General features: G+C 46.2%; 1 protein-coding gene across 9 annotated transcripts in view; it reads right to left on the bottom strand.

The window, feature by feature from the left end:
• The window catches only part of NDST2 (N-deacetylase and N-sulfotransferase 2), a 234,919-nt gene that overhangs the window by 43,907 nt on the left and 176,044 nt on the right, over positions 1-14,968 (bottom strand). Inside the window, exon 1 of one of the 9 annotated variants that reach the window (XM_048856868.2) lies at positions 13,357-13,795. The exons of the other annotated variants lie outside the window; for them this stretch is intronic. The gene's annotated coding sequence lies outside the window, so the exon portion shown is untranslated. Of the gene's footprint in view, positions 1-13,356; positions 13,796-14,968 lie in introns of those variants that run through there. 9 annotated transcript variants of the gene reach the window in all.

A 14,968-nucleotide genomic window follows, 5' to 3' on the forward strand; every position in this document is an offset into this window, starting at 1 on the left:
AAGCATTTTGTACACTATAAAGAACGGTCATACACAGCAAAATCTCTACACTACCGCTAGGGCCTTGTCTACAATAGAAACAGCAACTGTCACCACCAGAGGAGTAAAGGTATTTGGGTCCATGTGTTTTTACCACTGTGCCGTGAAATCTATGTGAATATACCTGAACCCTGTCTATACTAGCAACCTAGAGGCTGGCAGGTGCTATAATACCGGTACTAATTTTACTCACATATAAATTCCCTTAGGATGAAACATGGCAGCTGTTTAACAGCACACAGACAACAGCACATGAGAGTTTAGTGAAGAACACTGAAATCAAACAAAACTGTTGTCAATATAAAGGGAAGGGTAACCACCTTTCTGTATACAGAACTATAAAATCCCTCCTGGCCAGAGGCAAAACCCTTTCACCTGTAAAGGGTTAAGAAGCTAAGATAACCTCGCTGGCACCTGACTAAAATGACAAATGAGGAGACAAGATACTTTCAAAGCTGGGGGGGGAAGCGGGGGGACGGACAGACAAAGGGTCTGTGTGATGCTTTTGCCGGGAACAGATCAGGAATGCTCTTCTACTCCTTAAGTTAGTAAGTAATCTAGCTAGAAATGCGTTAGATTTCCTTTTGTTTCATGGCTGGTAAAATAGCTGTGCTGAATGGAATGTATATTCCTGTTTTTGTGTCTTTTTTAACTCAAGGTTTTGCCTAGAGGGATTCTCTATGTTTTGAATACAGCAGAATATGGACTTCTGGACTTCAGAAAAGCAGACTTTGACTCCCTCAGGGAACTGATGGGCAAGATCCCCTGGGAGAATAACATGAGGGGGAAAGGAGTCCAGGAGAGCTGACTGTATTTTAAAGAATCCTTATTGAGGTTACAGGGACAAACCATCCCGATGTGTAGAAAGAATAGTAAATATGGAAGGCGACGAGCTTGGCTTAACAGTGAAATCCTTGCTGATCTTAAACACAAAAAAGAGGCTTACACGAAGTGGAAGATTGGACAAATGACCAGGGATGAGTATATAAATATTGCTCGGGCATGTAGGAATGAAATCAGGAAGGCTAAATCACACCTGGAGTTGCAGCTAGCAAGGGACGTTAAGAGTAACAAGAAGGGTTTCTTCAGGTGTGATGGCAATAAGAAGAAAGTCAAGAAAAGTGTGGGCCCCTTACTAAATGAGGGAGGCAACCTAGCGACAGAGGATGTGGAAAAAAGCTAATGTACTCAATGCTTTTTTTGCCTCTGTCTTCACAAACAAGGTCAGCTCCCAGACTACTGCACTGGGCAGCACAGCATGGGGAGGAGGTGGCCAGCCCTCTGTGAAAGAAGAAGTGGTTCGGGACTATTTAGAAAAACTGGATGTGCACAAGTCCATGGGGCCGGATGCGTTGCATCCGAGAGTGCTAAAGGAATTGGCGGATGTGATTGCAGAGCCATTGGCCATTATCTCTGAAAACTCATGGACATCGGGGGAAGTCCAGGAAGTTTGGAAAAAGGCTAATGTAATGCCCATCTTTAAAAAAGGGAAGAAGGATGATCCTGGGAACTACAGGCCGGTCAGCCTTACCTCAGTCCCTGGAAAAATCATGGAGCATGTCCTCAAGGAATCAATTCTGAAACACTTAGACGAGAGGAAAGTGATCAGGAACAGTCAGCGTGGATTCACCAAGGGAAAGTCATGCCTGACTAATCTAATTGCCTTCTATGATGAGATAACTGGTTCTGTGGATGAAGGGAAAGCAGTGGACATGTTATTCCTCGACTTTAGCAAAGCTTTTGACACGGTCTCCCACAGTATTCTTGTCAGCAAGTTAAAGAAGTATGGGCTGGATGGATGCACTACAAGGTGGGTAGAAAGTTGGCTAGATTGTCGGGCTCAATGGGTAGTGATCAATGGCTCCATGTCTAGTTGGCAGCCAGTATCTAGCGGAGTGCTCCAAGGGTCGGTCCTGGGGCCGGTTTTATTCAATATCTTCATTAATGATCTGGAGGATGGTGTGGATTGCACCCTCAGCAAATTTGCGGATGACACTAAACTGGGAGGAGTGGTAGATACGCTGGAGGGTAGGGATAGGATACAGAGGGACCTAGACAAATTGGAGGATTGGGCCAAAAGAAATGTGATGAGGTTCAACAAGGACAAGTGCAGAGTCCTGCACTTAGGACGGAAGAATCCAATGCACTGCTACGGACTAGGGACCGAATGGCTAGGCAGTTCTGCAGAGAAGGACCTAGGGGTGACAGTGAACGAGAAGCTGGATATGAGTCAACAGTGTGCCGTTGTTGCCAAGAAGGCCAATGGCATTTTGGGATGTATAAGTAGGGGCATTGCCAGCAGATCGAGGGACGTGATCATTCCCCTCTATTCGACATTAGTGAGGCCTCATCTGGAGTACTGTGTACAGTTTTGGGCCCCACACTACAAGAAGGATGTGGAGAAATTGGAGAGAGTCCAGCGAAGGGCAACAAAAATTATTAGGGGTCTGGAACACATGACTTATGAGGAGAGGCTGAGGGAACTGGGATTGTTTAGTCTACAGAAGAGAAGAATGAAGGGGGGATTTGATAGCTGCTTTTAACTACCTGAAAGGTGGATCCAAAGAGGATGGATCTAGACTATTCTCAGTGATAGCAGATGACAGGACAAGGAGTAATGGTCTCAAGTTGCAGTGGGGAAGGTTTAGGTTGGATATTAGGAAAAACTTTTTCACTAGGAGGGTGGCGAAACACTGGAATGCGTTACCTAGGGAGGTGGTGGAATCCCCTTCCTTAGAAGTTTTTGAGGTCAGGCTTGACAAAGCCCTGACTGGGACGATTTAGTTGGGATTGTTCCTGCTCTGGGCAGGGGGTTGGACTAGATGGCCTCCAGAGGTCCCTTCCAACTCTGTTATTCTATGATTCTATGAATCTGATTACCCTGTAAGGTATTTACCATCCTGATTTTACAGAGGTGATTTTTTTTTACTTTTTCTTCAATTAAAATTCTTCTTTTAAGAACCTGATTGCTTTTTCATTGTTCTTAAGACCCAAGGGTTTGGGTTGGTGTTCACCTATGCAAATTGGTGAGGATTTTTATCAAGCCTTCCCCATGAAAGGGGGTGTAGGGCTTGGGGGGGATATTTTTGGGGGAAGATGTCTCCAAGTGGGCTCTTTCCCTGTTCTTTGTTTAAAACGCTTGGTGGTGGCAGCATAGGGTTCAAGGACAAGGCAAAGTTTGTACCTTGAGGAAGTTTTTAAACCTAAGCTGGTAAGAATAAGCTTGGGGGGGTCTTTCATGCAGGTCCTCACATCTGTACTCTAGAGTTCAGAGTGGGGAAGGAACCTTGACATGGTGGCAGAGCGGTGGGATCATTTTGAACCAGAAGCACAGCAGGATTTTAAAAGGGTTTTGTAAAAGGGGACAGCAGCAAGCATAACAAAGGGATCTTCCTTTTATGAGCTGGAGTTTTCTCTACCTAAAGGCAGGGTAGTTAACCTCCTGCAGGGAAATTCACAAGTTTTTCACAGACCTGAAGAGGGTTTTTTTTTCTTTTTTAGCTAAGAGCGGCTAGAGGATTTTTCTGTAGGCTGAGAATAGCTATCACAGAACATAGGTATCAGGTTACAGCACAACTAAATTTTACAAGCCAGTTTTTTTTTTTTTTAAACTCTCGGGTGTAAAGTTAGTTAAAAACAGAGAGGCTAAGATGATAGAACCCAAGGCAGAAAAAGCCAAAGAGGCTGCCCACAGGAGAGAAATGGAGGCTGCGCACAGGAGAGCTATGGAGGTAAAGGAAAAAGAATGGAAGCATGCAGTGGAGATGGAGAAGGCAAAGGCTCAGCAGAATATACCAACAAACCCTAGCAATCCTTCTCCAGGTACCGCCTCACATCCCAGGAAGTTCCCCACCTACAAGGCAGGTGATGATACTGAGGCCTTCTTAGAAAACTTCAAAAGGGCCTGCCTTGGGTACAGCATCTCTACAGACCAGTACATGGTAGAGCTGAGGCCGCAGTTCAGTGGACCCTTAGCAGAGGTGGCAGCTGAAATGCCTAAGGAACACATGAACAAGTATGAACTGTTTAAAACCAAGGTGAGAGTCAGAATGGGGCTAACATCCGAGCATTCCTGTCGGCAGTTCAGAGCCCTAAGGTGGAAACCAGACGTGTCATTTACCCAACATGCCTAACACATTGTGAAACATTGGGATGCCTGGATATCAGGAGCAAGTGTTAAATCTCCAGAAGAGTTGCCCTTTTAATGCAACTGGAGCAGTTCTTAGACGGTGTTCCTGAGGAAATAGAAAGATACATCCTAGATGGGAAGCCCACATCTGTAATTGAGGCAAGGGAGATTGGAGCCAAATGGGTGGAGGTGGCAGAAAAGAAAAAAAAACTAGTCACAGTTGGAGGGAGACCAGAAGGGACAACCTCCGACCTCACCCTACTACCGGGGACAGCCCAAGACGCCAACTACACACCAAGGACCACTCCAGAAACCTCATCGTCCTGCCACACCATTCTCCAGCAACCCACCTCGCCCCAGTGAACCATCAGCTGGACGATGTTTTAAATGTAACGAGCCGGGGCATGTAAAGGCCAACTGCTCCAAGAACCCCAACAGATTACAATTCATTGCACCAGAATCACACCAGAGGTCCTCAGGCCCTGATGCCTCCCAGATACCCTTGGAGCAGAGGGAAACTGAGAGTGTGGGTGGAAAGAAGGTCACCATGTGGAGGGACAAGGGAGCGCAAGTGTCAGCTATCTATGCTTCCTTAGTGGACCCCAATTTAATCAACCCAGAGATCCAAGTAACAATTCAACCCTTCAAGTCCAACTCTTTCAATTTGCCTACAGCCAAGTTGCCATCCAGTACAAGGGCTGGTCAGGAATGTGGACTTTTTCAGTCTATGATGATTATCCCATCCCGATGCTGTTGGGCAGAAGACTTGGCCAATCATGTGAAGCTAGCCAAGAGGGTGGGAATGGTCACCCGCAGCCAGGCTAAGCAAGCTTTCAGGCCTAGCTCTGTTCCTGAAACTTCTACCAGGACCCATTCAGAGGTAATGGAACCAGACAACATGATAACATCTGCAATGGCAGTAGTGGATCCAGTCCCAGAGACCCAGACAGAGCCAGTCCCAGAAGCAGAACCGGCAGAACAACCAGCACCAGAACTATTGCCAGCACTGAATCCAGTACTTACAACTCCAACACCAGAGAGCCCCACCAAACCTGCACTAGCAGCAGCAGATAACCCTACACCAGAGGCTCAGCTGAAGCCTGAACCCCAACGTGGTGCACCAGCAGAAAGCGGTTCACAGTCAACGGGAACAGCCCCATCCCCTACATCACTTCCAGAGGGACCAAGCCCAGATCCACAATCCAATGAGGAACTGATGTCTCCAGCCTCAAGGGAACAGTTCCAGACCGAACAGGAAGCAGATGAAAGCCTCCAAAGAGCTTGGACGGCGGCACGGAGCAACCCACCGCCTCTCAGCTCTTCTAATCGATCCAGAGAATTAAACATTTGTCAGTTTACAGTCCAGGGAGGAGATGACACTGAATGGCCTGAAGGTGTCTACTACGAAGGTAAAAGTGATGGTGGCATAGAAGAGGTAAACATCTCCATGACCCCTGGGTGTATGTAGCGACAGTAGATCAAGAAGCTGTGCACTAGCTATGCACCGACGTTTTCAGCCACCCCAGGACTGACTGAACGGGCATACCACTCCACTGACACCCAATTAAAGTCCAACCTTACCGGGTGTCTCCTCAAGCTAAAACTGCGATAGAATGGGAGATCCAGGATATGCTACAGATGGGTGTAACCCCTCTGGCAGTGCATGGGCATCTCCAGTGGTTCTAGTTCCCAAACCAGATGGAGAGATACATTTCTGTGTGAACTACCGTAAGATAAATGCTGTAACTCGCCCAGACAACTATCCAATGCCACGCACAGATGAACTATTGGAAAAACTGGGACGGGCCCAGTTCATGTCTACCTGGGACTTAACCAAGGGGTACTGGCAGGTACCGCTAGATGAATCCGCCAAGGAAAGGTCAGCCTTCACCACACATGTTGGGCTGTATGAATTTAATGTGCTCTCTTTTGGGCTGTGGAATGCAACCGCCACCTTCCAAAGACTTGTAGATGGTCTCCTAGCAGGATTGGGAGACTATGCAGTCGCCTACCTTGACAATGTGGCCATATTTTCAGATTCCTGGGCAGAACACCTGGAACATCTACAAAAAGTCTTGGAGCGCATAAGGGAGGCAGGACTAACTGTTAAGGCTAAGAAGTGTCAAATAGGCCTAAACAGAGTGACTTACCTTGGACACCAGGTGGGTCAAAGAACTATCAACCCCCCTACAGGCCAAAGTGGATGCTATCCAAAAGTGGCCTGTCCCAAAGTCAAAGAAACAGGTCCAATCCTTCTTAGGCTTGGTCGGATATTACAGGCGATTTGTACTGCAATAGAGCCAAATCGCCACCCCACTGACAGACCTAACCAAAAAGCAACAGCCAAATGCCGTTCAGTGGACCGAAGAGTCAGAAGGCCTTTAACCAGCTTAAAGCGACACTCATGTCTGACCCTGTGCTAAGGCCCCAGACTTTGACAAACCATTCCTAGTAACCAGAGATGCATCTGAGCGTGGTGTGGGAGCAGTTTTAATGCAGGAAGGACCGGATCAAGAATTCCATCCTGTAGTGTTTCTCAGCAAGAAGCTGTCTGAGAGGGAAAGCAACTGGTCAGTCAGTGAAAAAGAATGTTATTAATTTATTAATTATTATGATTACTATTTAGTATTATCATAGTTCCTAGGAACCCCAGTCATGGCCAAGGACCCCCTGGTACTCAGTGCTGTACAAACACAGAACAAAAAGACAGTCCCATCCTGAAATTAACTTTTCTTTTTTGAAATTCCCAGTGAATCAAAACACCTGTTATTTATCCTGCTCTAGATTCTGTGTTCACCAGCGTCTTTTGCCAGAAAAGCAGCGTTTGGGGAATGAGAAAGAAGTCAAAAAGAGTGCACACATGCAAAGAAACTGCCTAACTATGGTCTCGCAATGCTCACTGCCAGCCCAATGGTAGTGCATTTCCTATGGCGAGAGAATCAATTAATCACTGAGTGGTATCACAGCCACATTTTATAGATCCCAGGCAAAAACTATGTTGAGTTGGAGTTATGGTTAAATATCAGCTATTTAAAGTAAAATACATATAGGAATGATGTAAATATCCTAAATACAAGTGTTACAAATCCAGGAATTTCAGAGTCAAGGTTAAAACTTAAAAGAAATCCAAACATATTAACAGTATGGAAATGATTTCAGTAACAGCATATACAGACTCTGAAGAAAGTACAGAAATACACTGTTAGGGCACCCAAATAATTTTAACTTTGCTCTACAGTGATGTCAGACAATAACTATATGATTTTGGTTAATGTATCTCAGTGCCTGTAGTCCCAAATTACATTAAACTCAGGTTTAAAGCAAAGAGGATATTTTTTCTTTTTCCCCTCATGGTGTCACTGCACAGGGCAGAATTAAGGCTGTTTGGGTGACCTAACTGTGCATTTCTAAACCTTGCTCGGTGCAGCCAGTGCCCAAGAATTAAACAATTTTTAGCTACAAGAGAAGTTATTCTGTTGCTGAGGTTATTCAAGGCAAAAAATGACTTTTAAATTCTCACACAATCACTTTGGCATTCATTCTGGAGAAGAGAGGTTGTGTTTTTCATACGTAACGAAGAGACTAAGTCCCTGCTTTAAGTGCAAAAGTCAACCTTAACTAAGGAGCTGTGACCAGCATTTTCAAAATCACTCCAAGTGTTCACAGGCTGCACCCCAACTCCACCTTGAGACACCAAGTGGTCCTTCAACACTACTAAGGTGGGACTGGTTGATGCAAGCTGGTGAACTTTATTCAAACAATACACACCCAATCTGCTATATCTGTCGGCACTCAGCCTTGCTGTTGTTGTGCTGCCTCTTGACTGCACTTCACTTCTCTTGTGCCTGCACCTTCCATTCCAGCTTATCCGGAGTGACCATACAACATTTCACTGGCAAATGCATCTCAGCCCCAGCTCTTCACTCAAGCGAGCCTGTCAAGCTCTGAAAGAACCTGTGCATTGCACCTTCAGAATCCTGGCCACAATGGAGAGGGAGAAGGAGGGGGACACAGCCAAACACACAAGTTCAAAGATATACCTCAGTGCCATGACAAGCGTGCACCACAACCAAGTGTGGACCATCAGCGTGACAAATATCTCTAATTTCAGCTCTAGGATATCAACCAATGCAGCCCTTCAGTTTCAATCCCCTTGTTTCCTTCTGCTCTGGGGGGCAGCCTTTTATCAGCAGTAACTGATAACTACCTGAACAAAGCCAAGGGGTGTGCGTAAGGGCATTCCAGACAGATGCTGCTCTCACTCATACTACCACCGTAGTTAAGGCAGGGTACCTTTTCTGACACTTTCCGGGTATGTCTACACTACCCGCCGGATCGGCGGGCAGCGATCGATCCATTGCGTCTAGTCTAGACGTGATAAATCAAGCCTCGAGCGCTCTTCTGTTGACGCAGGCAGAGTCACAGGGGCGCAAGCAGAGTCGATGGGGCAGCAGCAGCAGTTGACTCACAGCGGTGAAGAAACCACGGTAAGTCGATCTAAGTACGTCGACTTCAGCCACGTTATTCACGTAGCTGAAGTTGCGTAACTTAGATCGATCCCCGCCCCTAGTGTAGACCAGGGCTCCCGCACACACCCTGGGGCCTCAATCTTCTCCTGTTCTGCAGACATTATCAGACAGTAAGTGCTCCTGAGTACAGAAATAATGAATCTTGAGCTGAGAAAGAAGCCAGTAAGAAGGCCAACATCTGGAACTGCGTATAATGAGGAAGGCCCTTTCAGTGCTACTGGCCTCCATGTCTCCTAGAACACTCAGAGGAAGGGATGAGGGAAGAGCAACAGCATAGAAGAGATAGAAGCGGAATGGGATATTTGGGTCTTCACTCCGTGTTTGGTCCCCAGTCCACAAGCACCAGAGGCAAGGTCACAGATTCACTACTCACGTCAGCTCCGATCATGTTTTCACTGGGAGGGAGTGGGGTGAGAATTAGGATTTCTGGTGCTAGTTTCAGTTTTGCTATTGACTGTGTGGTGCCACTTTGCGCAAGACACATGAACTTCCTGTGCTGCAGTTACCCCATCTGTAAAGTGGGGATACAACTACACTGGGGTGCTGTGAAAAATGATGTCTGCATGGCACTCAGATGCAAAGAGCTATATTAATGGGAACTATTATTCTAACACAACTGAGGGCAACTCACACACTTCCCATACACTGTCTGCTCTGTTGTAAACATTCTGGATTATGAAATTTGAGACAGTTACAAGGTGGAAAATCCCTCAGCAGTTTCCAATTAGGAAAACAATTCTAGCTTTACACACTTGTTTATAACAACCCCACGGATGAGAGAAATTATTTTCCTTCCATTGCACCTAGTTCTTGTACTGCATCCATCATTAGCCGGGGGGAGGGAGAGCTGCAGACACTCATGTGCCACTCTAGTATGGGGCTACGGAGGTTAAACTGCTGGGAATGGCATTTATTTTGGGGTGTGGGGGGTATCTGCTTCGACTGAAACCCCACATATACAAAACTGCAAAGGACTTTGCAAAGGCACCAAAAAGCAACAAAGGGAGATGCTATTTTTGGCCTCTTGTCTCTTACAGAAAGATACCCCTTATCTCTTCCATGCATCCCAACTTGAGGAGCCAAAACTAAGCACCAGGCTAATCTCAATCAACCAATTCAAGAGATCTAGACCAATCCCCCAGTAAGAGATCCCATGTCGTGCCTAATCACTTCCCCCTCCCTCTGGAGCCCCCATCAGAGATGCTGTGTATGTAGACCGGAGGGGGATGCTAGCAACCCATGCAAGATGCACTCTCCCTTCCCTCTGGGGTTACATGTGTGGCCACCGCATAAGGAAATTGGTATTTTAATTTTCAATGTAAAAAGGCTTCCTACTCCCCAAAGCTCCCACTGGTACCATTCAGTTGCCATTAAACACCAGGGAATGCCACATAACAACCTTCCCCAAACAGGAACACAAAGCACATAAAGAGGCTAATGTCTTCCTTTTGTCTTCCCCTTCTCTCAGCCCAGTTTGCTGTTTTACAGAGCAGGAACTTTACATCACCCCAACACATGCAGCGGAGTGAAAGGCAAGTGCATCCTTTCTGCTGTGAATGAACCCCAAACCTTACTGCCTTTTGTTTGGGAGAAGGCACGGTTCTGGCTTGAATGTGACTTCTTGAAATGGTTAGCAATGAAAACAAATCCCTCGGAGGAATATTTTGCATTAAAGATGGCTTCAGATTCACAATGAAACATTCCAGTATCAGCCGTATTCACACAGAACAATGGTCTCTCTCTGCCAGCCCTGGGCCTGGCTTGCTTGCTCTACAGTGAGTTTGGTACTGCCCTGAGGGAGTATTAGATAATGAAGAGCTCTGATCCCTTCCTTTCACCTCATGCCTGGGCTCATCCTAATGTATGTGAGCAGGCTTGGTTCACAGACTTTGTTCTTATCTCTCCCCCCACCCTGCATGTTTTGCAGATGATTCGCATGAATGAGCAAGAGGAATTGTGGCTCTGGGATCCCTGGCACCCTATCTGGAATCAGCATCAGGGATGCACTCCCCATCCCCCCTCTCCACAGGTACGACAGGATGCCGCACATTCCCGAGCTGGTATAGAACTCTTGGGAACAAGCTTCACAGTCACTCATCTTGCCTGCATGGCAGAAGACACTGCTGGCAGAGAGGAGACAGCCTGTGTGCGCTTTAGCAGACTCTGGAACAATAAGGCGCAGGAGCCAGCATGCTTAAAGGGGCTGAATGGGACAAGATAACTGTCCCAGTCTGCAGGGGATATTCCATACATACCAGTCTCCCATCTGAGGACAATCGACTTTGCCAGCTTTCAAACAGACCTAAAGTCTTATGGGCATAGGGAGACTCCCTCATGAAACATTGCCAGGGAACAAGCACTCTGCAGCATGACAGCCATTGAAATACCCACCCTATTTTAGTACAGCTGCAGAGGTCACATGCCAGGGGTGCTGGAACAATTTGTATAGCGGGGGTGCTGAGAGCCATTGAACCAAACTGTAAACCCTGGATATAATAGAAACCACTTCAAGTCAAGGGATGCAGTAGGACCCCTAGTTCCATTGCCTATGCTGCACACTGCATTACTTGAAGAAGAGAACTTCCAAGAGGCTCAGGTGTGTGGGGTGGGGTGAGTACCCAATCACATCTACACACCTTGATGCTATATTACCTGACAGAGCATGAAGTCATGTGAACAGACCTCATCTGTGTTTGGAGACACATGGCTGCAAGACCTGAGAAGTGTCTGCCATATACAACCTGGAACATGCTACCGGGCTTGTAAAATGGTTGTTTAGGTGTTAGGGAGAGTAATGGGGCTATTGACTCTAGCTCTCTGTAGGTTTTTGCTTTTTTTCACTGCTGAGAATCCACATGAGACAGGCAGACTGTGTGCCCCAGAGATAGTAGAATGACGGCGAGCAGAAGGATCATTTTTATTTTTATAGCCACTGCTTCCAAATAATGAAAACAGATAAGCCTTTTAGGGTGTTGTCTAATGACTGCAGCAGCAAAATGGGAGCCAAGATTCCTGGCTCTGTCACGATGTGACTTTTGACAGGCTGGTCACGCTCTGTGCCTCAGTTTCTTCAGGTGTAAAATGGGGGTGGCAATAATACATGCCTCATTAATCCCCTTTGAACTCTTTGGATTTCAGGGGTTATAGAAAGAAAGTAGGAGTATTCCTCCTGTGGCAATGCAGGGAAAGAACTCCAGCGCAGCAAGCACTGCTCCTCACTATCCAGACACACATCAGATCCACAGCTCTACTGTATTCTAGTGGCAGACATGCACTGAATAGCCCTGGCATATTCCACCCTCTCTTTACCCTTCACCTACCTTTAAAGTAGCAAGAGAACTGAGGCCAGAGGAGAAAACAGAAAATCACCTCTCATCTCCCACGTATCCCCATTGTGGGGATCATACAGTATATTGTGGGAACCACATCTACTCAATTACAGTACTTGGAAAACAGCACCCCATCCCTATCATCTCTATTCTAGTAAGAGTCAGAGAAAGAACCTGCCCAGCATGAGGTCTCTGGCCTGGATCCTAAACCCAGCATCTCGCTCCCCAGGCCAGCAGCAGTGGGTTAAGACACAGAAGGTGTGCACTTGGCCCATCGGGTGGTATCAGCACTGTATGTTGTTCAATAGGAACTTCACTGGTTGATTAAAGAACATTGTTAATGGTCTTGGAATCAAGTTCCAGCTAATATCCCTCGACCAGCAGGATGGCAGCCTTATTATGGAGTCCTGTGATGGAGGAGAAATCCTCCAGGAGAGCAATTTAGACCCTTCTCTCCAGAAAACCAACTCGGAAGAAACTGTGATACAAAGTTACTCAAGGCTTTGCTTTCACTAATTTTATTCTCTATTCTTCACATATATTTATATGAATCTCTCTTTCTAAGCTTTCAAGTTACCAAACATTAATTTTAAAGCCTCTGGTTTTGCTCCTAACGTGAAAATGAAGATTTAAACAGCTGTATGACAAAGCCCTAGAAAAAATAATGCAGAGAACAATCCTGCCCTGGCCCTTGGGGGATTGACAAGACCTAACCTGATTTTTAAATTTTCCATCTCTAATTTCTCTGGTTTTTAAAATGACTTCACCAGTTACTGATTTTGCTGCAACGTGTTCCTCCACAGAGCAGTCTGGTTACCCAGGACTAAGGTGACTGACTGATAAGGGTCAAGAGTGTGTTTACTTGTAGTATAAGTGAGCTTAATAGCCCAGGACAATATGTGCAGTTATACTAGGATCCCCGTGCTGTTCAGATGCACATTAAGCCACCAAGAGACATATTGGAACTCCACACTGGGCAATCAATCAGATTCCTCCTTTTATCCAGCACATTTTAGAACCTAAATTTAACCCAGTAGCAAGCCAAGACAAAGCAACAACCTATCGGCAAGGGGCAAAGAGGAGGAGGAGGAGAGAGAGCTAACAAAGAACCTTAATGGCCATGGCAAGCGAGATCACCTAATACAGTTACTGTACTGCAGCCTCTCCATCCATCCCCTCTCCTGCAGCATGGCTCTTGCAGATGAAGATTTTCTAAATCAACAGTCAAACGACAGTGCACAAAAGCAAGCCAGAGAAAAGATCCCTTGTACCTGCCAGAGTACAAACGACAATCGATGTGAAACACTACAAATGCTTTCCAACTCCCTACCTTTAAAAGGCACATTTCAAAGTGAAGTGGGATCTCTCCAAGGTGTCCAGGAAGCTTGGTCTGTTAACTCTGACAGCCAGCAAGCCAAGGAAACACACCCGAGAAAAAGGGGAAGTGAGGAAAAGCACAAGCCCTAAAGAAAATCTTCACAAAGACATGTAAGCAGCGAGCTGGCCCTTCCTGAATAGGCAGCTGGGCTGCACAGCCGGTGGATGGCTGAACAGTCGTTTGTAGCAGTGGATCTCTTCTCTTTTCTTGGAGTTGCCAAAACCTCTCAAATCAGTGTGTGAACATGAGGATACTGGAATTTTACACACACACAAAGAGATATGTAGATAAATTTATACTGAAAGCAAGAGCTTCACTGCTGAGCATGGTGAGCACCAGACAGATAGCAATCAGCATGCAAGGAAGGCTGTCTGCAGCCACAGGTGAGCAAAGCAGGGTCCTATATAACAGAGGGTCCAACAGCACAGATCTTTTCACCTCGTTTCTCAGGTCCTATCTGAAAAGCTTCCATCTTACTCTCTGAAATCCCAGAAATAAAGTAGGGATAGTGGTGTCCAGAGGGAGGCAGAGAGAAGCCTGGTCCAGTATTCAGGGAGTTGTGGCATGACGCAGTCGTCAGGCACTCCTGTGGGATAGGGAATCACAGATTAAATTCCTTGTCCTTTTACACATGCCGTGTATCTACTCACAGGAGGGCTTTGAACTCCACTTGCACAGCAGGGGAGGGAATCTGGCAGCGGTTCAAAAGCATTGCTTGTGAAGCCACTAAACAAGCTCACCGTTGGTTCCGACACAGAACGAGATGCAGAGAATCCCCCAGCCCCTCAGAGACAGCACAGCCTGGTGCTGCACCACTGGAAACGAGTTCGCCTTTTGTTTCAACGGGGAGAGAATCCGGAAGAGGAAAACGAAAAATGTAGTGCCAGGGAGAGTGAATGACAGCATGAAAAGCCACATCAATCAGATAAAGAGCGAGGGAGGGATAGGGATGGGAGGAATGGAGCCCACACAGACAGCAGCGCCTGACACTCCAGTACACATTGATAGGTTGCTGGGGGAGTTTGTCTTTTGAAGCTGTCATGTGTTTATGCTGCCTTCAGATATGAAGCTCACAAGGTGAGAAGTGCTAACCTAGGAACATTTATTCACCAGTGGAAAATTACTCCTGTTGCCACATCGTAGCTTACAGCTTCACCCAAACCAATACCTGTTCTATGTACAAATCTCATAAAAAGAACAAATTTTCCATATAACACATGACCAACAAGCCTCCAGTCAAACATACTGAGGCCCTACTATAGGAATTTGGGGTTCGGGAATAAAAATGGTAAAAGGATCAATTCCTTGTGCACCAAAAGGGAGAAACAAATGTGGGGGAAAAAATCAGTACAGGAACAAGTTGTGCACGCACAAATCTAATTGTGTTTCACTAAAGCTCTGAGCCCCATGATAGACTGATATATGAGGGGGTCCTATTTTAAAATGGAATTAGAAATAAGAGTCTAGAGCAATGCAGGGGGAAGCAGGATGTGCTAGAGGAAAGCATGGTTATGACTAGATGTAAAGCTCTGTATATGCTTAAAGTTTTATTCTTTGATCGGCA

This window comes from Caretta caretta, chromosome 7, assembly GCF_965140235.1.
Source record: "Caretta caretta isolate rCarCar2 chromosome 7, rCarCar1.hap1, whole genome shotgun sequence".
Classification (NCBI taxonomy): Eukaryota; Metazoa; Chordata; order Testudines; family Cheloniidae; genus Caretta; species Caretta caretta.